Source organism: Lissotriton vulgaris, unplaced genomic scaffold (genome assembly GCF_964263255.1).
Source record: "Lissotriton vulgaris unplaced genomic scaffold, aLisVul1.2 SCAFFOLD_1763, whole genome shotgun sequence".
NCBI lineage: Eukaryota > Metazoa > Chordata > Amphibia > Caudata > Salamandridae > Lissotriton > Lissotriton vulgaris.
This window is the reverse complement of record NW_028248454.1, coordinates 466,275-493,406: the sequence shown is the minus strand read 5'-3', so window position 1 is coordinate 493,406 and position 27,132 is coordinate 466,275. Positions and strand designations below refer to the sequence as shown.

Genomic DNA, 27,132 nt, shown 5'->3' with positions numbered 1-27,132 from the left:
CGGGTGCAAACAGGCGATGAGGTGCAGCTTGTCTCCGCAGCCACGTGGACACGAAGAGGTCGAGGACGTCCAGGAGTCGATCACGAGCTGTCCCACAAAGACTCTAGCTGTTGGCGGTGTCGGCAACTCGATTGGAGCAAACAGGCCTTGGCTAATGCAAGCCACGCAGGAAGTGAAGAAAGCTTGTTACTCGGACCAGCAAGGTCAGAGTGGGTGCTCATTTTCAGGGGAGCGAGGGCCAGTCTGGAGCAACCAGACCAGTGGTGTTGTTTGTAGGTTTTGTCGCCAAGATGGCCGCTAGCCACATGGCAAATGACCAGGATGGCGCGTCGAGTGGTAAAGTTCAAAAGGGCCCCACGCAGATCGTGGAGATGCTGGGGGCTGATCTTCAGTGCAGATGCTGCTCGGTGATGGGGCTTCTCAAACTCCAAAGCACAGCTTCGAGGGTGCCTCAGGTGCTGCGCAGTCAGCTTCTCGGGGGTCTTTCAAGAGGTCCGGTCTCAAGTCTCTCGGTGCCTTCTTTTCAGGGACTGTGGATCGGGCTCTGAGATGTCTGGGAATCCAGGTATTGTCGGGCTCTGGGCTCGGGCTCCGGCGGGAGGCGGCGGCAAAGCAGACGTCGAGTTGCTGGTTGGTACCTGTTTTCACAGGGTGGCCACTCCTTGGCCACAAGGGAGATTCTTCTGTGCAGCAGAATGTCGAAGTCCAGTATTCATCTTAGTTTCAAGTCGAGTTCAGGATGATCTGAAGTCTTAGGACACAGCTCCTACTCTTATTCCAAATCTAGAGGCCGGATTACCTGCTAGGACCCTCCTCTGGGTGGGACCAGGAAGGGGGGTGGTTACACCCCCTTTCCTTTGTCCAGCTTCGCACCAGGGCTGGGGCTGGCGAGCCCCAGCACCGGTTTGAACTGGCTTAGGCACAGGGACACCTTGTGTACCCCAGGCATGTCTGATTCTATTCAGCCCTGTCCTACCCAATACACAAAATCCTGTCTGGGGTGGTGCTAGCACCTCCCAAGGCAGGAAACCCTTTGTCCAAGCCTCCCTCGCTGGAAGGACTCCCAGCAGCAGGAGGTCAGACTTGTGTCTGTGGTGGCAGCATCCATTTTGTGATGCTGAGGCTCGAGTTTAACTTTAACCGGGGTTCAGGTTATGTACATGTCGTGTCCCTCTAGAAGGGTGGAATGCTACCCCCGTCGCCAGAACTGGCGAGGGGGTAGTATTCCAATTCGTATGACACCTTACTCGGCATGTTTTGATAAAGCCAAACCAAAGTTAGCAAATAACCGCGAGGATTATAATGCACTTAATAGTATATGGTATGGCAATATCCTGGAACAGCTAAGGGAGTTGTTCCTGACAGCTGCAGACAGGCTCAGCTCGTGTCAGAGCACATTCTCACATGAAACCAAGCACCCTGCCTCCAGGATTGTAGAGGCCTTTCATAGGAGTGGCTCATAGGTTAACATGTGTCCAGTTAGGTTAGATATAGGTATACTATATCTAAGCAAGAGGTGATTACACCAACGTACCCCAGCTGATTGATCAGCCAGTTGTGTCAAATATGGAGGCCAGGCCAGGGGTGGCACAATACATGCTGCAGCCCCTGGTAGGCCTTGGACACACCTATGCCCTGGGTACCTAGAGTACACTGTTACAGGGGCCAATAAGGTGAACCAGTTCCAATTCGTAATGTACCTAGAGTGCATTGGGAGTAATTTAGAGAGAGAACAGCAGGCTGTGGGTCTGATTAGCAGGCCCACAGCCACATTAAGTCATAAACCAGTGAAGCAAATAGCAAAAAATTAGGGGTGACCATAGGATAGCAGACCCTACTCTCCTACAATCATGTCACTAACCATGTACTTATGGAATGACCCAGGCACTAACAGATGTAGTACTACAATCCACTGAGGACTACCTATGCACTCCAGCAATCCCCCTGTCAGTCTTTGACCACTATAGGTGTTATAGTTGTTTGGATTAGTCCATGGTAGTGGCTGGGTGACTGGAGGAGTGCACGGGGAGTGACAGTGTGATTGCAGGACTGTATAGGAACTACCTGGGGAAGTGAAGGAGCAAACAAGAAATGTGTAAGGGGTTAGAGGACTGCATGGGTAGTGCATAGGGGATAGTAGTAGTGATCAGTTAGTGCCTGGTTCATTGCATGAGTACATAGCTACTGACTGAAACATTAGAATACTGTAAGGAGAGTGCCTGAGTGAATTTATAAGTGCTTGGGTATTGGCAGAGTGTTTGGATTAGTATACAGTAGTGGCTGAGTGACTAGAAGAGTGCATGGGGAGTGACAGGGTGATTGCTTGACTGAATGGGTACTACCATGGGAATTGAAGGAGCAAATGAGAAGTGTGTAGGTGGTTAGAGGACTGCAATGGTAGTACACAGGGATTGTAGAAGTGCATTTGTTGGTGCCTGGATCATTGCATGACTACATGGGTAGTGACTGGATGATTAGAGTACTGCAAGGAGAGTGCATGGTGAATTCATAAGTGCTTGGGTTTTGGTGCACTGAATGGATAAGGACATAGGACTGGTTGGGTGATTGTAGGCCTGCATAGGTAGTACCAAGGATATTACTGGACTGCATAGGTAGTCCTCACGGGATTGCAGCAGTGCATGTGTTAATGACAGGGTCATTGCATGAGTACATGGGTAGTGACTGGATGAATAGAGTGCTGCATGGAGAGTGCATGGTGATTTTATAACTGCTTGGGCTTTGGCGGAGTGATTGGATAAGTACATAGTGCTGGCTGGATGATTGGAGGAGTGCATGGTTAGTGGCAGAGGGATTTCTGGAGGGCATGGGTACTACCTAGGTAATTGGAGGAGTGAATCAGTAGTGTGTAGGTGGTTAGAGATCTGCATGGGAAATGTTAAGGGGATTGTAGCAGTGCATGTGTTAGTGCCTGGGTCATTAAAGACTACATGGGAAGTGACTGAATGATTAGAGTGCTGCAAGGAGAGTGCATGGTGAATTTATAAATGCTTGGGTTTTGGCGGAGTGATTGGATAAGGACATGGTGCTGGCAGGGTGATTGGAAGAGTGTTCAGGGAGTGACAGGGGGATTGCTGGACTGCATGGGGGGTGCTCTGGAGATTTTAGCACTGCAGTTGTTAGTGCCTTGGCCATTGCATCAGTACACATGTAGTGATTGGATGACTAGAGGGCTGCGAGAAGACTGCACAGTGAATTTATAAGTGCTGTGGTTTTGGCAGAGCGGTTAGATAAGTATATGGTGCTGGCAGAGTGATTGGAAGAGTGCACAGCAGGTGACATAGGGATTGCTGGACGGTATGGGTAGTACACAGGGATTGTAGCAGTGCATGTGTTAGTACCTGGATCATTGCATGACTACATGGGTAGTGACTGAAGGATTAGAGTACTGCGAGGAGAGTGGATTATGAATTTATAAGTGCTTGGGTTTTGGCGCAGTGATTGGATAAGGACATAAGACTGGCCTGGGTGACTGGAGGACTGCATAGGTAGTACCAGGTATATTACTGGACTGCATAGGTAGTCTTCAAGGGATTGCAGCAGTGCATGTATTAGTGACTGGGTTATTGCATGAGTACATGGGTAGTGACTGGATGATTAGAGTGCTGCAAGGACAGTGCATGGTGATTTTATAACTACTTGGGTTTTGGTGGAGTGATTGGATAAGAGTATAGTGCTGGCTGGGAGATTGGAGGAGTGCATGGGTAGTGACAGAGGGATTTCTGGAGGGCATGGGTACTAACTAGGTAATTGGAGGAGTGAATCAGTAGTGCTTTGGTGGTTAGAGGTCTGCATGGGAAGTGCTCAGGGGATTGTAGCAGTGCATGTGTTAGTGCCTGGGTCATTGCATGACTACATGTGAAGTGACTGGATAATTAGAGTACTGCAAGGAGAGTGCATGGTGAATTTATAAATGCTTGGGTTTTGGCGGAGTGATTGGATAAGGACATGGTGTTGGCAGGGTGATTGGAAGAAAGCTCAGAGAGTGACAGGGGATTGCTGGACTGCATGGGTAGTGCTCTGGAGATTTTAGCACTGCTTGAGTTAGTGCCTTGGCCATTGCATGAGTACATGCGTAGTGATTGGATGATTAGAGTGCTGCAATCAGACTGCATGGTAAATTTATAAGTGCTGGGGTTTTGGCAGATAAGTAAATGGTGCTGGCAGAGTGATTGGATGAGCGCACATGGAGTGACAGGGAGATTGCAGGACTGCATGGGTAGTGCTCTGGGGATTATAGCAGTGCATGTGTTAGTGCCTGGGCCATTGCATCAGTACATGGGTGGTGACTGGATGATTACAGTACAGTAAGGAGAGTACATGGTGAATTTATAAGTGCTTGTGTTTTTTGCGAACTGCTTGGATAAGTACATTTGATTTGATTTGATTTGTGCATTTGTAAAGCGCGCGATTGCCCATAGGCGTCTTGGCGCTGTGATTCGACTCTGACTCTTGAGATGTTAATTTAGGGATATGCAGAGAACAGCCACGTTTTTACTTGCTTTCTAAATGATTTCAGTGATGGACTTGTTTTTATATCTAGCGGTAGTTGGTTCCAGATTCTCGCTGTATGTACCAGGAAGCTTCTTCCGCCCCAGTTTGCTCTCTTGAATCTTGGTACCGCGATTATTTTCTTTTGGCCAGATCTGAGGGTTCTATTTGGCTCATATAGTTTTAGATGAGTTTTTAAAAATTGGGATCCAGTTCCATTGGTTGATTTATATGCTAAGCACAGTGTTTTGAATTGTATTCTTTTTTCGATTGGTAGCCAGTGTAGGTCTCTAAGTTTGTGGCTGATTCTTTCAAATTTTGGTATCCCTAATATCAGCCTGGCTGCTGCATTCTGCAGACGTTGGAGTTTGATTAGAATTTTCTTCCTGGCTCCAGCATATAGGCCGTTCCCATAGTCCAGTCTAGACAAGGCTAATGCTGTCACCACTGTCTTTCGTGAGTCAAGTGGTAGGTAGGGTACCTACCACTTGACTCATGTCAAGTGGTAGGTACCCAATGTACCCAATGTACCTGTAGTGGTAGGTACCCCACCACTACAGGTACATTGTGCTGGCTGGGTTATTGGAGGAGTGCATAAGTAGTGACAGGCAGATTATTGGACTGCATAGGTAGTCCTCGGGATTGTAGAACTACATGTGTTATTGCCTGGGACATTGCATAAAAACATGGTTAGTGACTGGATGATTAGAGTGCTGCAAAGATACTACATGGTGAATGTATAAGTGCTTGGGTATTGGCACAGTGATTGGATAAGTATACAGTGCTGACAAGGTGATTAGAAGAGTGCTCACGGAGTGACAAGGGGATTGCTGGGGTGCATAGGTACTGCTCTGGGGATTGTAGCAGTGAATGTATGAGTGCCTAGGTCATTGCATGAAAAGTGCACAGGAAGTGACAGGGGGATTGCTGGACTGCATGGGTAGTGCTCTTGTGATTGTAGCACTGCATACGTTAGTGCCATGACCATTGCATGAGTACATGTGTAATGATTGGATGAATAGAGTGCTGCAAGGAGACTGCATGGTGAATTTATAAGTGCTGGGGTTTTGCCAGAGCGATTAGATAAGTATATGGTGCTGGCAGAGTGATTGGAATAGTGCACAGGGAGTAACAGAGGGATTGCTGGACTGCTTGGGTAGTGCTCAGGGGATTGTAGCAGTGCATGTGTTAGTGCCTGGGCCATTGTATCAGTACATGGGTGGTGACACACTATATGCCACTCAGCTAAATGCTACTCCAGTATGTGCTGTTCCTCCCCACCCAAATCCACTGTATGCCATTCTACTGAATGCTACTCCACTCTAGACCACTCCAGTGTATGTCACTCCCTTCTACCCCACTGCATTCTATGTTATTCCATTGGGTGCCACTCCACTGTATGCTATTACACTATACCACATTCCAGTGTATGCTATTCTTGACCCTCGGGTAGGCTGCTTCCCCACCGCTGCAGCTCCGCCTGCCTTGACTGCTGTGCCTCCTGCTCCTCCCTCCAGATCGGCGCTCTCTCCTTCTTGCGGGTTCGGCTGCCCCTGCCCCTGCCCTTGGTCTGTGCCCCGTGTGTGCCTGACAGACCCCCTTCTACTTTTGTACCCCGTATGACTGAGTGACTGTTCTTATTCTCCCTTCCTGACTCCTGGTTTCTGTGCCCCGAGTGCCTGCCCGCCCCCCTTCTCTTTCTGTACCCCAAGCGATTGGACTGTTCTTCGTTTCGTTCTGGGCCCCTGCCTCCCCTAGGATTGCCGCGATCCTCGGCAGGATCCCAAGCCCCGTCTTTCCTGCCGCTGCCCCCCCTGCTCCCTCCCACCTCCCAGCTGACCCCACCTCCCCCTTCCCTCTTATGTCGAACGCTGTGCGTCCGTGCAGCGGGCGCTCGCAGCGGACACGCGCAGCGGGATTCACCGCTGGTGCGCCGAAGGCACGCCAAAAGCAAGCCCATCTACGCCTGTCCACGCCTGCACCGCGCCCAGCACCACAACCCCTGGCCCCCGTCCCTGCCACCCCACCCGATGGACCTACGATGTCGCCACCCTCCACGCACTCAATGCCGGCCGGAACTCCACCTGCTACCAGGCCACCCCGAGGCGGACCCTTTACCTGCCAAACCTGAAAATTCAGCTGCCGCCGAACCGGCATTGCACCCGCCAAGCCAGGCACCAGCAACAACCACCTCAAGTGCATCCTGCTCAATACCCGCTCAGTTCACAAGCATGCCATCGAACTCTGGAACCTCCTCGGCGTAACATCTCCAGACGTCGCCTTCCTCACAGAAACCTGGATGAACGCCTCCTCAGCCCCCGACATCGCCATAGCCATGCCGGATATCTACAAAATCACCCGGAGGGACCGCATCAACCAAATCGGAGGAGGCATCGGCATCGTCCACAGAAACACCATCAGCATCTTGACCAACTCCGACGACACCCTCACCGCCGCTGAGCACCTCCACTTCCAGATACACAACGACCCCAAGACCACCCTCAGAGGCACCCTCATCAACAGACCCCCAGGACCACGCACACAATTCAGAGAAACCATCGCGGACTTTGTCAGCCCACACGCCCTGACCTCCACGGACTACATCCTCCTAGGAGACCTCAACTTCCACTTGGAGAATAACAACAATAGCAACACCGCCGCCCTGCTGGACAACCTCGCCAACCTCAGACTCAAGCAGCTGGTGAACACCCCTACCCACTACGCAGGCCACACACTTGACCCCGTCTTCTCCTCCAGCAAGCACATCTCCTTCAGCCACTCCACTGGACTACATTGGACGGATCACAGCTGCGTCCACTTCAGCTTCAGGAAAACCACGGCCCACCACCACCCGCAACAGGTTCCCCGCCGGAGCTGGAGCAAGATCACCACCGGCCAGCTCACCACCTCCCTCAGCCAGAACCCTCCCACCACCACCACGGACCCCAACGAAGCAGCGCGCAACCTCACACGGTGGCTCACCAACTGCGCCGATGACCTCGCACCACTAAAAACCCCCCACAGAAGACCCGGCAGTAAGAAAGCCTCATGGTTCACCAATGACCTCAAAACCTCCAAGAAAACCTGCCGCACCCTCGAGAAAGCCTGGCGCCACGACCAGACAACAGAAAACTTGACAGCCCTCAAGAACGCTACCCGAGAACACCACCAGCTGATCCGCACTACCAAAAGGGCCACTTTCAAAGAACGACTGGATAACAACTCCGACAACAGCAAGGAACTCTTCAGCATCGTTAAAGAGCTCTCCAACCCCAGCGCCTGCAACAACATCATACCCTCACAGGACCTCTGTGACTCACTCGCCTCGTTCTTTCACCGCAAGATCGCCGACATACACAACAGCTTTGACACACAGACCACGCACCCTACCTCCGATCCAACACCCCCCACCACCACCCTCTACACCTGGACCCCGGTCAGCACCAAAGACACCATCGGCACGATAAACACCATCCACTCTGGCTCCCGTACCGACCCCTGCCCTCACCACAACTTCAACAAAGCCGACTCTAACATCGCACCCCATCTCCGGGACATCATTAACAGCTCCTTCACATCCGCCACCTTCCCGGAGATCTGGAAACACGCCGAACTCTCCGCCCTCCTGAAGAAACCCACCGCAGATCCCACGGACCTCAAGAACTTCCACCCCATCTCGCTCCTCCTGTTTCCGGCCAAAGTCATCGAGAAGACCGTCAACAAACAACTCTCCGCCTTCCTCGAGAGTAACGTATCCCACAGCACCAAGACTGCCCTCATCGCAGCCACCAACGACATCAGGTCCCTGCTCGACAACAGGTAAACAGCGGCCCTCATCCTCCTCGACCTCTCAGCAGCCTTCGACACCGTTTGCCACCGCACCCTGATACAGCGCCTCTGTAACATTGGAATCCAAGGAATGGCCCTGGAATGGATCATCTTGTTCCTCGCCGGTAGAACCCAGAAGGTCTGCCTCGCCCCGTTCTGGTCCGCGGCCACCGAGATCATCTGTGGCGTCCCTCAAGGATCCTCGCTCAGCCCCAACCTCATTAACATCTACATGAGCCCCCTTGCTGCCATCGCACGCCAACACAACCTTAACATCATCTCCTACGTTGACGACACCCAGCTGATCCTTTCCCTCACCAACGACCCCGCCACCGCCAGGGCCAGCCTCCAGGAAGGAATGAAAGACGTCGCGGAATGGATGAAGCTCAGCCGGCTGAAACTGAACTCAGAAAAAATGGAAGTGCTCATCCTGGGAACACCCCCCTCCGCCTGGGATGACTCCTGGTGGCCCCCTGCCCTGGGCACCGCCCCCAAGTCAACGGATCATGCACGCAACCTGGGCTTCATCCTGGACTCCTCCCTCCAATGACCAAGCAAGTCAACGCCATATCATAATCCTGCTTTAACACCCTGAGCATGCTCCGAAAGATCTTCCGGTGGATCCCCACCAACACCAGGAAGACAGTCTCTACGCTGGAACTACAGCCAAACTACAGAAAAGACTGCAGCGCATACAGAACGCCTATGCACGACTCGTACTGGACACCCCCCGCGACAGCCACATCTCGGCCCAGATGAGAGACCTGCACTGGCTCCCCGTCAGCAAGAGGATCACATTCAGACTCCTCACCCATGCACACAAGGCTCTCCATGACATGGGACCCCTATACCTCAGCAACTGCCTCAAGTTCTACACGCCAACCCGCCAGCCCCGCTCCGCCTGCCTCGCCCTCGCCACCGCCCCACGCATTCGCAGAACCACCGCCGGAGGAAGATCCTTCTCCTACCTGGCAGCCAAGACATGGAACTCCCTCCCCACCCACCTACGACTGACCCAGGACCATCTCTCCTTCAGGAAACAGCTCAAGACCTGGCTCATCGAGCTGTATCATTTTCTCCCCCCCCCCCCCCCAGCACCTTGAGACCCTAGCAGGTGAGTAGTGCGCTATATAAATTCCTTGATTGATTGATTGATTGATTCCAGTCTACACCACTTCACTGTACGCCACTGCACTGTACGCTACTATACTATACGCTATTACACTTTATGCCATCCCATTCTATGTCAATCCACTGAGCCTTACTCCACTCTACGCCATTCTACTGTACACCACTCCACTCTATGCAATTCCATTCTATGCCACTCCACTCTTCTACACTACACTGTATAGTATTCTACTGTGCGCTATTTCACTCTTTGCTAACCCAATTTATGGTAATCCACTTTATGCCACTACCGTGTACACCACTCCACTCTATGCCGCCCTATTGTATGACACTCTCTTCCACTCTATATATAACTCCACTCTATAAAGGTTTTCCACACTTCATGGCACTTTACGACATTATGCTTCACTCTTTCTAGCCACTCCACAGTCCAACTCTGTACGCCACTCTATGCCTGTACACTCCAATGTACAACACTCTATTCCACTATACAACACTTTTCTATATGACACAGCACTCCACTCTACTATACTCCACTCCATCACACTCAAATTTATAACAGTTACGACCTACACTATGCCATTACACCCAACTGCATGCCACTCTACGACACACCAATACACCGTATTGTTCTTTACCCCACAGTAAATTACACCACTCAGATGAAATCTACTCCACTGTTGAGACTTTACCTCGCTTGACGCTACTATACAACAATCCACTCCAAGCAGCTCCACTGTTTCACACACTACTGTACTCTATGCAACTCACTTTACTACACTGTAGGCCACTCTCCAACACTTTACTCCTGTCTATACCCCTTTATTATACTGTACAACCCTTTGCTGTACTGAATAAATACCACTTTACAATATTCTACTACACTCTGCTCTACAGTACTCTAGACCACTATACAGCACTGTATGCAACTGTTTGTATGCCACTATAACTCACATTACTCTACTCTACTCTGACACAGTACTCCACTCTACTCCTCTGTATGCCACTCCACTCTAAGCCACTCAGTGCCATTATACTCTATAACACTGTATGGCAATCTACTATGCCACTCTATGACACTCTACCTGACGACACGCCATTGTACCCCACTCCACTCCACTATACAAAACACCATGCCACTCCACTGTATAACACCTCACTTCACTGTACGCCACATCACTCCACTTTACTGGACTCCATTCTATAATAATCCACTCTATTACACTAGATTCTACGATACTCTCCAATGAACTGTACTACACTCCACTTTCCGACACTCCAATTAGTGACACAACACAATGTGATTTTAAACACATTTTTATTAAAAACAAAAACCATTAACATACAATGAAAAAACGAGGTTCAGGATAATCCATAGTTAGAAATACCATATGTATTCTTTCTATACAAAGCAAACTTAAAATACACAAACATTAAAAATTGAAAAGTTGTAATTATAACTCAAATTTATAACACACCACCTTCAAATTACTGTCGCGAACCTCTGAACACAGTTTTGCCATCTTACTCGCTCCACTATATTAACTATAACTCATGCCTTTTACATGCACTGTTTATATTCTTGCATGCCACATCCCTTATACCATGTGAAATCATAATATTCATCACAAAACATAACTTCTCAAATGACATTATTTGTCACAACACCGTGCATGGTAGAGTGAGGAGTTATAGTTAGTGTTATCTTGTTAGTGAGCTGAAAAGAGTGTTTAACTAGGTCCACTTGTTATAATAAGTTGAAGGTGGTGGAAACATTGTAAATGAAAGTTTTACCTATAGCTTTAGAATTGTTAAAGTTTGGGTATGTTAGACTTGGTTGGTATATGGAACAGCACTTGACTCCATTCTACTCCACTCCATGCACCTCTACTCCAGTCTCTGTCACTCTGCTTTTGTGACACTCTACTCCACTGTGCCCCACTCCATACCATTCCACTCTATGACAGTCCAGTCCACTGTACAGCACTCCACTATGCCAATCCACTTTACTCCACTCTAGCCCTCTCCACTCTATACCAAACCACTCTACTCCACTCTAGAACACTTCACTTGACTCCACGACATTCTACTCTAATCCAATCGACTCTATGCCACTCCACTCTACAACACTCTACTCCACTCTAAAACACTGTACTCCATGCCACTTCACTCTACAACTCTCTACAACATGCTTTGATACTCCACTCTATCCCACTCCACTCTACTCCACTGTACACCACTCTACTCTACTCACCGACACTCCACGCCACTTTACTCCACTCTATGCCACTCCATTCTTCAACAATTTACTCCGCTCTATGCCAGTCCACTCCACCCCACTCCACTCTATACCACTCCACTCTACACTCCTCCACACAATAACAAACTACCCAACATCTACCCTACTCTATGCCACTATACTCAATTCCACTCTGTGTCACTCCACTCTTACCCACTCCATCATATTGTAATCCACGGTACCCCACTGTGCTTCACTCTATGCCATTCTGCTCCATCCTACACCAATCCACACTATGACACTCCACTCTATGCTACTCCACAATATTCCACTCTACTGCACTCAACAACACTCCACTCTACAATAATATTCTCCACTCTACGACACTCTATTCCACAATAGATGGAGGAAAAGTACACTTAACCTTGAACCATTAATCATCTTTGTCCTGCTATCAAGTATGTATCCGGGTAGGTAAACCTTCTGCAATGAATACTGGAACATCTCTATGCACTTCTCCTGTGGAAGAGACATACTTACAAACTTCCATGATTTAAATTTCTTAAATAAATAAAAAAGTTTATTTAAAATATGCACTTAAATATTTTTTAATTATACAGCTTGTATATTTTTTTTTTAAGTCGAACTAAGCTAATTTCTTTTAACATCATTTCCTAAGGGGTTTAATATTGAGTCCCTGCCTTTATTATTTTCAATGGAAGGGTTTTACAATTCTATTGGTTGTCTATGTGTGGTGCTGAACCTACTTCTGGTCGGAACTTGAGTACAGCTACGTTTGGTTTGGGACTTTTTTTGCTGTAGTAACTTTAGAAGTGCAGTATGTGAATAGCAATAGTGTTACTCTTTTTTGGGTGGGTGTTTGTCCCTTCCTAAACACCTCCTTAACCCTCCCTTAAAACCTCGTTACCCACAAATCCCCACCAATTTTGGGATAAACATTCCCCATTTTACAGTCACTGCCACATCCCCCCTACATTTACTACAGAAACGTAGGTGTATGTGTGCAGCGATTTCAGCAATCACCGGGGAGATCTGCTTATAGAAAGATAGGAGAGACAAAGGTCTCCGCATGTATGTGTGTAAATAATATTAACTCTTACCCATTACACATGTTGTATATTACATGTTTATTTTGGTGTAGTTAACTTGAAAGGGATGTTTTTCATCATGTAAGTGAAATACTGAACTATCCTATTTGAGTATAACCAATGAAACAAGCCTGGGCAAACCCAATAGGTGTGGCATGGTCCACCAGTCTTTTGGCAATTCTTCCACAGGTGGCTCCTCCGCTAAGGTGTAGGAGCGTCGCCCCACTAATTTACAACAGTGCAAACGAAAAATAGAATGATAATAATTAAACCTTATTTTCATTCTATTTTTTTTATTGCAGTGGTACTGCAGCTAGCCAGGTTGTTTGAGTGGGACGGGTCTGGCCTCCCCTGCGTCGAGGCCAAAGGAGAAGTGGTGGTTGCACCTTAAGTGTACATGATGGTGTGGCCATTCGTCTTGGGCCGGCCAAACCATCATGCACACTGTGCATGTTCTCCACAGGCTGTATTATACAGCCTTGGTGGAGAAAATGCACAGCCTCCAAGCCCCTGTCTGAGCGCCAAACCCCGGCGCTCAGACCACTCACAATGCTGCTGGAAGACAGCATTGCGATTGGTCAGAGGATTCTGGGAGGCTCTGTTATTCAAGGTTCCAAGGAGGGACGGTGGCTGGCAAAGGCGACCCCAGGTAAGTTTTCTTTTAGTTTTTTTTTTCTTTCCAAAGCCCCTCATCCTCTACCTTCCCCCTGCCCTCCCACCATTCCCTACCAGCCGCCACTGAATTCTTCTTTTGTTTTGTCATGGTTTTTTGAAAAATGTTATATTTCGGGAAGCTATCAGATGTTCATCAATCTAAAAACTAAAAAACATTGCCTAAAAGCAAAAATGTGTTTAGGTCTAAAACAATACACATTACCATATACTCCCGGGCACTGAAGTGAACTACTTTGTGTGTGGATTTGCGCATGGTGGAAGAGTAACATGCTGTAAATGATAGTGTAATCAGCCAATGGCTGATGTAGACTGACACATTGCCCCCATTGATTTGTGCTTCAGTGGATTAGAGAAAAATGTAAATGACACAACATATATACATGAGTACGGAGTATCTACACCACCAAGGTAATGCTTCCCTCGCTACTATGGGGAGGGGGGAGTTGTCTTTTTTATTTTCAAAATGAAAATCGCGTTTTGGAATTTTCTTTTTGAAAATTAAATAAAAAACTTTTTGGGGGAGGCCTCTATCACGCTGAAGGATCCCAGCACCAAACGCGAAATGCCTTGACAGGAATGGCCTGACAACAGTTCATTACAATGCATTTGAATTGACTGCCAACTTGGCAGTCATTTATGGATCTGTCAGGCGGTCCTCCAATCAGGGCAACAGAGTAATTTTTTCTGTCGCCCTGACTGAATAACTGGTCATTTGCCAGGAATTCATTAAGACCATAAGGCCTGGTTTATATAATGGCAGAAAGCCCGTTGGTCCACCAGGGCGACGGAGTAAATTACTCCAATGCCCTGAGGGAAGTACTGTCTGCAATCTTTAGAAAGCATATTAACATGAACAGCCATCACAGCAGTTCCTGGCAATGCTTTTGACAGTTTGGTGCAAGGCTCTGTAACAAACTGTTTTTTGGTTTTTATTTTTAAAAAGAAAATTCCGAAACAGGACTTTCTTTTATGAAAATAAAAAAGATAATGTCCCCTCACCATAGGAGTCATCTACCGTGGAAAGGGGGGGCTTATTTATTTTTTATTGCCCCTCACCACCAGAGTTTACCTGGCAGTGAAGGATAGTAAAAAAAAAAAAACACTATTGCCCACATGCATCAAAGTTATTTTTTGCGTTCTCTAATTTGCGAAAATTAGCGAAACGCAGATTAGGAATCGCATAATGGTATGCATCATTTTTTTCGCATTTATTTTGCGATTCGGTAACATTCGCATTTTTCTCCGAATCGCAAGAAAAATGCTATTTTTCCGGTGCGACTTCGCACATTGCGAAATCGCAAAATGCGAATTCGCATTTTCATGCATACCAATGAGGACACACCCAGGAAACCAGTACACAGATTAGACACAGCTGAAGTTCAGTTTAAACTGTAGGAGTGGCTGTTGGCAGTTGGAGCTCTGCTTTCAGCTACTGGAGGAGTGTGTTTGGTGTGCCCTTGACGGAGAGATGGCTGCGGAAAGTGCCGTTGAAGACGTGCAAGCAAGAAAACGAAAATTAAAGTTTAGTGACCAGGAACTGGAAATATTAATTGAAGAGGTCACTCTGAGGCATGACCAGCTTTTTGGTAAGGATTCCTTGAAGGTTCCAGAAGGAGTGAAGAGGAAACTGTGGCTGGCCATTCAATCAAAAGTGAATGCTGTGGGCGCCCACAGAGATATCACAAACTTACAAAAACGCTGGTATGACTTGCGCAGCCGTGCTAAGGACAAAATTGCATCCAGGATTAAATATGCAAACAAGACAGGTGGTGGACCCCCAAAGGATAAACCAAACACCCCACTGGAGGAGATGGTTGAGGGGACCCTGCTTACTGAAGCAGTGGTTGGAGTGACCAACATAGATACATCTGAAATGCCTGGTACTTCGCAAGGTAAGTGTGTAACTGTAAATTTTATGACGTAACATATGTCACAGACATTTGCCTCCAGAAAAAATCTTAAATTTAAAATTAATTTACAGCATGTACTCTGAAACACACACAAAAAGAGTCATAGGAATAAATGGGAGTCTGCATTGCATCAGTGCATTGTGGGAGATGTAGTTCGTATGAATTCTAATCTTAACATTTGTTTGAAGTAAATATTCACAAATGACTTACGAAGTCAGAGGACAGAAGAGTAGACGAATTGCTACATGAAGAACACGCTTCTTTTATTCAAGAAAAGCAATTTATTTGAGTTAGAAGGTAAATGACATAACAATAATAATGTTAACCATACATTTTTTTTAATTCGTAGATTTTCATAAAGAGATGGAAATCACAGATTTGGAAAACAATGTCAATACAGACATAGAGGACATGCCAGTCCATAGTCAAAATGTTTCTTCACCAACAGTATGTCAAAAGAAAAAAAGTAAAAGGATACTGCAACTGGAAGAGTCTGATAGTGATGAACATATCAATACACAGGGCAATTTGCAAGAAGCAGTTGGAAGTAATGTAACGAAAATTGTAAATCAACGCAGTAGACTCAAACAATTTTACAGGAGAAGATCACGTCCTGATCACCAGGCAATGTCCACACAAGATGAGAGCCAGGCCAGTGTGGTGGAGAAAAAGCTCCTCAAAGTACAAAGGCTGCAAGGCAAAGACATCAGGGTTATGAAGGGCCAACTGAGCCACATCAAAAGCAACATTAGCACCATGAGTGACAGCCTTGTCAGAATGATTTCTGTGTTTGAAAATGCACATTTGGCCAATAGTTCAAAATTTGAGCGCATGGCAACAGCCATGGAGAGAATGTCTGATGCCATAGAGGCACAGAACATTGCGAATGCCAATAGGCACCTGAGAATGTACTCTAGCATACACACTTACACCAGAGCAATCCATCGCTTATGCAACACAAACAGCACACTTATTACAACAGCAATGTGTATGCAAAAGGACTTAAAGAAATGCTGCAAGGCCCTGTCAGTAAAAATGGCTGGCAAAACTAATTCCAAGGAGGTGATGCTGGAAAACGTGACTGTGTTTCCATCAACACATGGGTGCAATGCTAATGATGGTGCAGAAGCAAGTACTGCATCAAAAACTGAAACAGTGGTTGGCCGACGTAGTACCAGACATGTCACACTGCAGGGCCACACATCTACATCTACATCTTTGAAGAGTACTAAAAGCAAGGCTTTAGGTGTGAGAGGACGAAAATAAATGTAAAAAATAATGAATGCATCATAACTTGGCAATAGTGGGTTCAAGCAGCTGAAAATTGAAAGCTACATGTTCTTTAATTTACAACTTCTTTTGCATTCATGTTACATTGGTTTGTCATTATTGCTATTTTCTTTTACAATTAAAATCATTCTGAACACATAGACATTATCTGGTTTCTTACCTTTTTTTAAAAATAATGCTCTGTGATTTCTGCTCGTCTTCGCCTTCCTTCAGCAGCATCAGGTCCACGCATTCTTGCATGAGGTTGTTGAGGCTGGTTGTCATTATTTGGTAGAATGTCATCTACATCCAATTCCAAGCCTCTACGTGTGGCAATGTTGTGCAGGATGGCACATGTCGCTACAATTTTGCAGCATACATCTGGACGATATTGCAATGCTCCCCCAGTTTTGTGAAGTATCCTGAACCTAGACTTCATGACCCCAAAGGTCCGCTCCACTACATTTCTAGTTGAAATATGGGCATGGTTGTAGTTCTGCTGCTTCTGGGTTGATGGATTCAGGTATGGTGTTAGTATATATGTTCTCACACCATATGCACTGTCTCCTATGAGAGTTGAAAATATTGGAATGGCAGTTAAGTCTTCATGTAACAGTAAGAGGAATGTAATTTGAGTAGTAAGGCATGACTTACCTAGCAAATATCCATCTCCGAATTCACCAGACAACAGTCGCCCGTGGATTGCACTATGTTTGAATATATATGAGTCATGGGCACTCCCAGGAAAACTTGCAACTAGGTCAGTGATTATTGTTTTGGAATTGCAAATTACTTGGATGTTTAAAGAGTGGTAGTTTTTTCTGTTGCGAAAAATATACTCATTGGTAGATGGAGGACAAATGGGAATATGGGTTCCATCTATGCAACCAATGACATGTGGGAAATTAGCCATGTTGTAGAAGTTCAACTTGGTTTCCAACAACTCTTGTTGATTTCTAGGGAAATAGATGTGATGCTGTATCCTTGTCAGCATTGCATTAAGGAATTCTTTGAAAAATCTTGAAAGTGCACTCTGTGAATCCCCCCCAGCAATTGCTATTACTCCCTGGAAGGAACCTGAGGCTAACAGGTGTAGACAACATAAGACCTGCACATGGGTAGGTATGGCTTGGGTCCTACGTGTTTCTCTGCGTAATATTGGGTCTAATTCCGCAATGAGATCTATTATGGAGTCACCATTCAACCTATATTTGTCATATATTTCTGCCTGTGTCTGTCCAAACAAAGTGATGCGCAATCTAAATATCCTTTCACTAAGCATCCTCCTTCTCCTTCCTGCTGCTCTCAACCTCCAGCGACGGGCAAGAAAAATGACTGCTGCCATCCTCAAAGAGGTGTGCTGCTCATGAACAACCCCTTAAGTACCCAAATAATTGATTTCACATGTTTCCTCCAAAAAAAAAAAAATTACCGCCTGCTCCCAGTACTTCTAAATTTAGAGATTCCTAAATGCGAATCCTTTGTAAAAACGCAATGTGCGAATTTTGATGCATACACTTTTTTGAGTTTTGTTTGCGATTCCTTAAAATTGCGAGACTGTAAGGAATCGCAAACGCATTTGTGAATTTGCAGATTGAGAAAAATACCATTTTGAATGATGCATCTGAAAAACAGGATTTGCACTCGCAAACGGCCGAATTCTGCGATTCGCACCGTTTGCAAATGCAATTCTGTTTGATGCATGTGGGCACATATGCCTAATTGGGTAGCTAGACATATAGCCAATTCTCTGGGCTGGGTCGTCAGAGAAGTTTGGCTCTGGTGGAGACAGAGTAGTCACTGTGGTAGCCAAACTTAAGGACACCCAGCATCTATATAGGGCAGATCGACCACTATGTTGGGGGAGAGGGAACCCCACTGTTATCGAGCTTCCTTGTTTACTCCAATGTAGGTCACCTCGTGCAGCATATAGATGTGATACACTCATGACGAGTTACTACCATAGGCCTCAGTTCAGGGATGAATATCTGATTGCAATTAAGTGCCCCTTAATGACGGGCCCTTTCCAACATGCAGTGAGGCATTGCATTTGTTAAGATGAATTGAATGTATAATTTAAATAAACGGGAATGATTTGGATATCAGAAGGTGACAAAATAAGTTGGTATACTTCTTGAAGTATTGTCAACCGAGCATGTGTGGGCTCCAGCTATGCACCGAGAAGGAGGGGGGGAGGTTGGGAGGGGGCACATCTCAACTCTTGCAATGTTTGCTTACATTAGTCATGTAGTGTATGAGCATGAATGTGCCACATATGATAAACATTGCTGCTTGGTATTATTTGAATTAAAGGGAAATATTAGTAAACCAAAGACATATTTGTGTTTACTACGTGCAGGATTATCTCACATCTAAAGTGACCAACCAGGCTTGGATTGGACTTTTCAAGACACCCGCTGGAGGGCGCTGGACCTGGGTCAATGGATCCATTCTGAATGAACATGTGTAAGTGTTACTGGTATCCTTACAAGGGGGAATGTTCTGTAAGTGTATGTTTGCGAGCTTGTCGTATTTTACACTTACTCTCAAAGAGTGCGACATAGCACTTTGCCTGACGCTGCCTACGTTGCACTAATATTTTGGAATGCAAACTGATGATTTGATTGGATGATTTACTCATCTAAATTAAATCATGACTTTCCTTATCATGACTTTCCTTAACAACATATGTTCACTTACGTGAACAATGCAAGACTGAGAATATTGAAACTAAGATTTACAAGAAGGTGCCGCAGCGTTGCACCGCAAGCCCTTTGGCTGCACCACACTGCTTCACTTTCAGAGCACAGGAATGCAACATATTTACAAGGATATGTTGTATTCCCGTGCTCTCCCCAGTGCTGGCGCACAAACAGTTGCCATGCGCCAGTGCAGGCACCCTTGCACCCTGATGCAGGATGCCTGCGTCATGGGGAGATTGTTTTTGTCTAGGAAGGGACACCTTCCTGCACAAAAACAATCCCTACAGGCCTTTTCCTCTTTCAATGTGTACTCTAGAATACAGCACACATTGAAAGAGGAAGAAAACAAGTAGAAATGAAAACATTTCTCCTCGTTGCACCTTGCTACGCAACCCCAAGGGTGGCCTAGCATACTGACGCATTTCCAGGTTTATGAATCCTCCCTAATCTGGAAATGTGTCTTGTTCCATGAGTGTTGCATGGGAACACCCACGGCAACACCCATGGAATGCCCCTTTCATGTTAAGTGCTGCGTGTAAAGGGGCCGTATTTACAATGACTGGAAAAGCCATGCAGGGTGGTTTTTCCTGTCTTTGTAAATATGGGGCAGTGTAATGCGCTGCCAGTGTGCCACAATAAGTGACATACTGGCAGCACAAGGGGCTTGTAAATCTGTCCCAAAGTTTTTGTGACTTGTATAAGCAGTGGTAAATGTTATGAGGATACTAACATCGTTTACCATAAAATCAGTAGTGGCTAGCGACTTTAAGTGGAGTGGCGTAACGACCTGTCCCGCACGGGTCTGAGCAATCAACTGAAGCAAGCGAGCCTACCTCTACCACTTGTGGTTTTGTGCACACGGGTTTTCCTACAATATATTTGTTTTTTTATAACATTTTATTTATTTTCCTTCATTTCCAGTTAAAGATTACAAATTCCATAACGGTGTATAACGTTTACCCCTATTTCCATTTCTCCCCGCTCCTTTATGAAGTCTGCTTGCTCTCCAAAAGAATACAATAGGTATGAACATTAGTTTGTATTTTATGTTCACTGCCAAGATTGACTTACTTATTTTCTATAGTTAGTCTCAGGTGTGCCCTTGTTTGTCCTTATCTGGGGGGTCTATTACGGTGTCGAGGCATCGCCCCCGCCCGCATGGCGGTGGCGATCCGCCCGACATAATCTCCCGTCCGCCTCCCACTTACCCCTGCCATATTATGATGACGGGGGTACCGCAACAGACGGGAAGACCGTCCGCCACTTTTCCGCCCAGTCGGCGAGTCGACCGGGTAGAAAAGGGTTGAATATGGTGGCGGTGTCTGATAGACACCGCCATCCATATAACAATGGTTGCGGGAACCAGCCTTTCCGTGGTGGCATTGCTGCCACGGAAAGGCATATGGATTTTGCAGTTGGGGGCCCGTTGCGGGCCCCCAGGATGTTGGGGGTGGGGGCACAAGGGGGTACCTATTATACCCCCCTGCATTTGCATGCACGCAGGTGCAAATGCACAGATGTCTTTTTTGCATTGCAGCAGGTGCTGCTGACAGCACCGCCCGCCACAAGGCAAAAAATGCGGGATACACCCGCCAGTGTGACGGGTGCATCCTAATTGTGCATGCGGGACCGCCGCACACATAGCGGGTGGTCCCATCTCCCGTTGCGATGGCGGGCGGACTTTGTTCGCCCACCATCGAAAAAGACCCCCTGGTGTCTAATTTAAACTCAGACTCCTCAGTGTCCGTAGATATTCCAGGTTGGGTGACTTGTCCTGTAAAAAGTGGTTTCCATGTATGTTCAAATTCCCTGTATTCACACATCAGACCATATGATATAATTTCCATTAATGCCCTCAACCTATGTGGCCAAGGCGAGACGTCTGTGTTTTCCCAGTGTACTGCAATTTTGTGTTTTGCGGCCAACAAGATAAGAATAATTACTATCCAGTTTCCACTATCAAGCCCTCCCCAATTCTTTGGTCCAAGACCCAGCACTGGTAGGGCACGATCTGATTGAATCGCAAGGGTCCCACTTCAAAAGTTTGGGGGGTAAAGTTGAAAAATGGTGCTCTTCAAATACAACATTTTCCAAAGACCTGGATTTAAAACAACTTTCACAAGGGGCTCCTGTTGAAATATTCAAATACTCAAGAGTCTATCCCCAGTTGAGTATGTTTTGCCTCAGCAGTAAATAATATCACGGACACAATAGTGTTCAGGCTGAGCAGTTTCATCAGTGCTGCAAATATTGTTTAGCCTATCTGCACACCTGATGCAAGGATTCTCATCTGATAAAAAAATGACGCTCAGTTGTTTTTCATTAAAAAAAACTTCACTAGAAGTTGCTAATGATCCTGGGTGGAGGGGCTTTCCGGATGGTAATATCCCCCACAAATAATGCACAATTTGAAGCAGCTCCAGCAGTGTACAGTATCAGCCCTGTACTTCCGGGGACTGCCAAGTCATCACAGTATGGGATGTGGTCAGCAAACATAACTGAACCCACCCAACATATCCTGTTGGTGGGACCTATGGCTGGAAACTCTTGGTCAATCTTTCAACATGGAATTCTGATCTCACTTGAAGACCTGTGGAGGCAGCACTCAATGCTGAAACTAAATTTATTTAGGCATTTGTAACCCAGGAATTTCTCGCTGTCATCTTATGACTGCAATTTGGTGCAGAGTGATTTTTAAAATGTTTTCATTAAAGCTCATGTCAATGGAGTCATATGCAAAACATATGAAATATGAAATCCCGATAGGCGGGATTACATTGAAAGCCTTGCCGACAAGTGTTCGCAGCACTTACATGGGGGTGTCTCATTTAATGATATTTAACATAGTATTGTGCTGTTACAGACATTGCTTAATATGTTCTATCTTCATGCTCATCACTTTAGACTCCTAGGGCCTCATTTATGAAAAGTGACGCATCGCTGCGTGAAAACAGCGATGCGTCCCTCCTTGCGACACCAATGATGCGTCAAATTTACAGTATGACGCATCATGGCACAAGGAGTTACTGATACGTCAGTATTTCTGATGTATCTGTATGGCGCAAAAGTGACGCATTGCTGGAGTGTGTCAAAAAAGTTACGCAACTCCAGCAGTGTGTCCTTTCACATGGGGCAAGACCCATGCGAAAGGGCCTCCATCAGTCTTAGACCTGCTGTGAGGCAGGCGTAAGAAATTGACGCATTTGTGTCCTAGAAGTGACGCAGTCAAATCTTATAGATTTCACTGCGTCACTTCTATGACCCTTTCTTATGTCAAAACTCCCCCCTTGCATACATTATACCTGGCGCAGGTATAATGTGGCGCAGAGGTTTACAAAGTGACGCATCTACCTAGATGCGTCACTTTGTAAATATGGCGCAACAAGTCACATTTTTTACACCACTGGTGCGTCACTAAAAGTGACGGACCGGCGGCGTAAAAGTGACGCACAGCCTCATAAATGAGGCCCCAAAATTATATCTAATAATACCCCTTCCGGCTACTCAAATGGGTGCTCAGGCCTGTTTCTGAATGTTTCTGCTATTTTGATCGAGCGGCCAATACAACAAATATTTTTGTCTCCTACCCACATATTAGAAACCACTAGTATCAAGTGTTAAATTATCCTGGCATTCTGACTAATGTAATGTTTTTGGTAACCCTTGGATAATCATTTTGGGCCATTCAAACAACATCCATCCTGTATTGAGGGTCTTCTACTACTTCATAGTTGTAGTTGCATGGTTGGGAATCGCTTGAGATTTGCTTCAGATGGACCCGTTGAACATGGGGGTATGGTGGCAGGAGTTTAGGGGTTTATGTGATATGGAGATTTCGATAGTTCAGCATTACCCATGCTGTGCCTACTAGATCCAAATTAAAAGGGTGACTAATTACTCTTCTTACTGGTTAAGTTAATAATGTATTGCCATAAGGATGAATGCATAAGATTAAGGTCCACATGTACGATCATTTTATTTTGCCACTCGAAAATTGTGTTTTTAGCTACTCGCAATTTGCAAGTTGCAAAATGAAATGTACAACAGTGCCTCATACACTGTTTACGATTTCCAAATGGTCGCAAGGGACCTGCCTCATTAATATTCATGAGACAGGTCGCAATTTACGACCCATTGGGAATGGCGGGCACTCTCATGGATGGTGGCCTACTGGGGTCAGCAGACCACAATGTCTGTGACTGCTTTTTCCATGAATCAGTTTCTTTTTTAAAATGCAGACTGCTTTCCTTAAAGGAAAACGGGTTGCATTTAAAAACGAAAGATTTAACATTTCTGTTTTATTTTGTAAGAGGAGGCAGTGGTCCCTGAGAATCACTGCCTGCTCTTAAAAAACGTTTTTGCATCCATTCAGTAAGGGGAAGGGGTCCCTTTGGGACACTTTCCTGTTTGTGAGGGGCTTACCACCTACTTGAAGTGGGAGTTAAACTGCAATTGTTTTGTGAACGCATTACGTTGGCAAAACAATCGTACATCCCCATGCGACTTGCTATGAGGAAGGGACGCCCTTGTCATGCCCCTTCCTAATAGTGACTTGCAAACCCTATTTTGCAAGCAAAATAGGGTTGATACATGCTACAGGCCGTTTTAGCAGTCGCAAACGGCCCGATTCACTGTTTGTGACTGCTAAAAACAGTCGTACATGTCACTCCTACTGTTTTACTTGCCTTAACCACTAGATTTCAGGATGTATCTTGTATGATGCTCCTTGTGCTTTGCACATACTATTTTTGGTTTTGTGAGGAACATTTGCATGTATGGCTTTGTTGATTTCTCTTCAAATAAAAAGATTCCTGGCCTAATATTTGTTTCCATGCTTCTAAGTCTTTAATCTGCATGCAACATATGGAAAACTGTTTCGAACTAATCCTACAATGGTGTCTGAAACTTTTCTCTTGGAAGCAATGTTTGGTTCAGCAGATCTGTGTTTTATTGGCCTTGGGGCAAAGGAAACAAAGTCCCATCTTTGATGGCCCTGGAGACTGGTCCAAACATTTTGGAGAAAGGTGATTAAACAATTTAAATTTATAACAGCAGTTGATCTCTCTCATAAGCCCCGGTCTCTACTTCTAGGAGACAACTGGGGTGACGCAGATTACTTACTTACATGATTCTGTTGACGTGTCTCTGTATCTCCTAATCCAGGGGCGCAACTAGACCCGAACTTCGGGGTAGGGCTAACACTCCCATCAATGGGGCAGACAAGCATTTCCAGAAATGGGGTCGGAACTAACCTGATAGCCAATATATGAGCAAAAATAAGTGATGAATTGTGCAATTTAAATATATTTAATAAACCAGATATTATAACAAACATATTGTTTGTAAATTTGACACTGTTCCTAGGCTTCAACTCATTGCATGTCCAGAAAAATGCTCCTGACCCATTGTTGACTGATGTACAGTTCTAGTTTACCCAGTGAGATGTTGTAAAATATTCATGGGTAAAGCTGCCCTTAAGCACAGGTCTCAAAATATTTGGCTTGATAATGAGTGCTTAATTTGAGCCCACAGTTGCTTGTGGAGCTCACCGGCAGTCATTTTCAGGGTCCCACACATATGTTTCCTCATCAGACATTGTTACAGAACAAGAGAGAGAAAAAGCCAAAAGATACACAAGAGGAAAAGAAAGATGGTAACATTGTGACAAAGGACGAAAAGATGAAAAATAACCTGGAAGACCGAGATCAAAGGGCAGGCTGTGGCTGACGGTGGATAAAAGTGGCACAGGGTAGAACCACATCTACGCAGTCTTGGTATTTTGCTCTCACATCATTTAGAATTACTGGGGATAGGCTCTTGAGCAAGACTTTGGGCTCTGGCATGGTTATTTTACAAATGGAGGACTGCTTAGATGGTTACCAAATGTTACATTGGAGTGTGTAAACCTGCAAGTTACAGATTTACTGGCAGATGCATCAAACGGATTGGTGTCACTACAAAGCATGCTTTTACATCGCATGCCTTTACAGCGCGGTTTTTACCACGCAGTCCATTACAACGCATAATGCTTTTAGGCGCTGGATAGTGAATTATTTAATTTACTATTCCAACTCCAGTCCCCGTGGATAGCAGGGAAGGTGTTGGATAGTAAATTAAATATATTCCCTATCCTAGAGCGCCCCCCAGCGCAATGCGTTGTAATGGTTTGCGTTGTAATGGTTGCGATGTAATGGTAGTGCGTTGTAAAAAATGCGTTGTAAGTGATGTTCCCCGCATCGAACAAAATAGCTTTTGGTAAAATAGCGAATCGGTAAAACAGGCCATTACCAAACACAAAACCTGAAATCCAATGCATCAACCCCAATTCCTAAAAAAATAAAGAATTGCAAAATAACCCCCATGGTAAATTACCGAATTGCAAATTAGCCAATCGGAAATACCCAGAAAGAAATCAGCCCCATACCCAATCGCTATTAAAAAATCGCAACCATATGCATCAAAACTCGCAAATACCGAAAATGCCCAAAATCGCTATTTTGCATGAGCAAAATAAGGGGAATCTCAAACTGGAGGTAAAGTTGTTGAAAGGAAGAAAAAAAAAATTACCAGGTGCATACAATCAGAAACCCTTCAAATATGCCTCTGGAGACCCTGTATGTGTACCAAAATGGCTGCCCCGTACGTGCTTGTTAGGAGGAGGAGAATCAACGCTATTGCACAGCACAGGGGGATGATCCAGGACAGGGTTTTCAGGGTGCGCATCACATTGCTCGGCCAGACAGAGGAACTAATCTACGACAAGTACAGACTGAACCGGGCTATGATCATATGCCTCATTACTGACCTGGAACCACTACTGCAGCACCAGACCCGTAGGACCAACGCCAGCCCAGCCCATGTCCAGGTCCTATGCAGCCTGCACCTGCTGGCATCTGGAAGCTTCAAGGAGGTCATAGCAGAAGCCGGCGCCGTGTCGCAAAGCCGCAAATTCCTAGATGCCATGCTGACATTGATACATCACCACATCACCTTTCCCACAACCCCACAGCAGTTGAGCTGCACCAAACAGGAGTTCTACCAGGTGGCACAATTTCCCCATGTGATAGGATGTGTTGACTGCACGCATGTCCCCATCTGTCCCCCCTCAGCCAACAAATACATCTTCTACAACCGGAAGTCATATCATTCCATCAACGTGCAGGTCGTGTGCAATGCCAAGCACATCATAACGGACATTGTAGCACAATTTCCAGGAAGCACACACGACGCATACATATTCCGACACAGTGGCATCCACAGGCTTCTGATCAACGGTGAATTTGGAGAGGGACACCTACTAGGTACATACTAATGCCTCCTCATTAACTCCATCCTCACATATGTAATTGTATTCATGCTGCTAACCCTTTGCTCCCCACCCTGCAGGTGGCAGCGCCTACGCCTTGCGGTAATATCTCCTCACTCCCTATCTCAACCCAGCAACACCTCAGAAGCAGCGCTACAACACAGCACACATCAGCACAAGGAATGTGGTCGAGCGAACATTTGGCATCCTCAAGAGTCGCTTCCGATACTACACAAGACAGGAGGTGCCTTGCAGTATGACCCAGTGACCTGCTGCCGGATAATAGCTTCGGGCATACCAGCCGAGACACGCCCCCCGCCCAAAATGGTTTCCCAGGAGGATCGGGGCACCCGACCATACGTTGGGGGGGACCGAGTGGTCGCCCCTTTCCATATGGCCGGGATGCCCGTCACCCCCTCCCAACACAAGCCCCAAGGATGGGTAGACGGACGCAGTT

At 46.1% G+C, this 27,132-nt stretch overlaps 1 long non-coding RNA gene across 1 annotated transcript in view; it reads left to right on the top strand.

Moving 5' to 3' along the window:
• LOC147664120 (uncharacterized) overlaps window positions 1-27,132 on the top strand; it is a 72,450-nt gene that overhangs the window by 31,647 nt on the left and 13,671 nt on the right. Inside the window, exon 2 of the long non-coding RNA XR_015305179.1 lies at window positions 19,027-19,133. This is a non-coding gene — a long non-coding RNA (uncharacterized LOC147664120). The remainder of the gene's footprint in view (window positions 1-19,026; window positions 19,134-27,132) is intronic.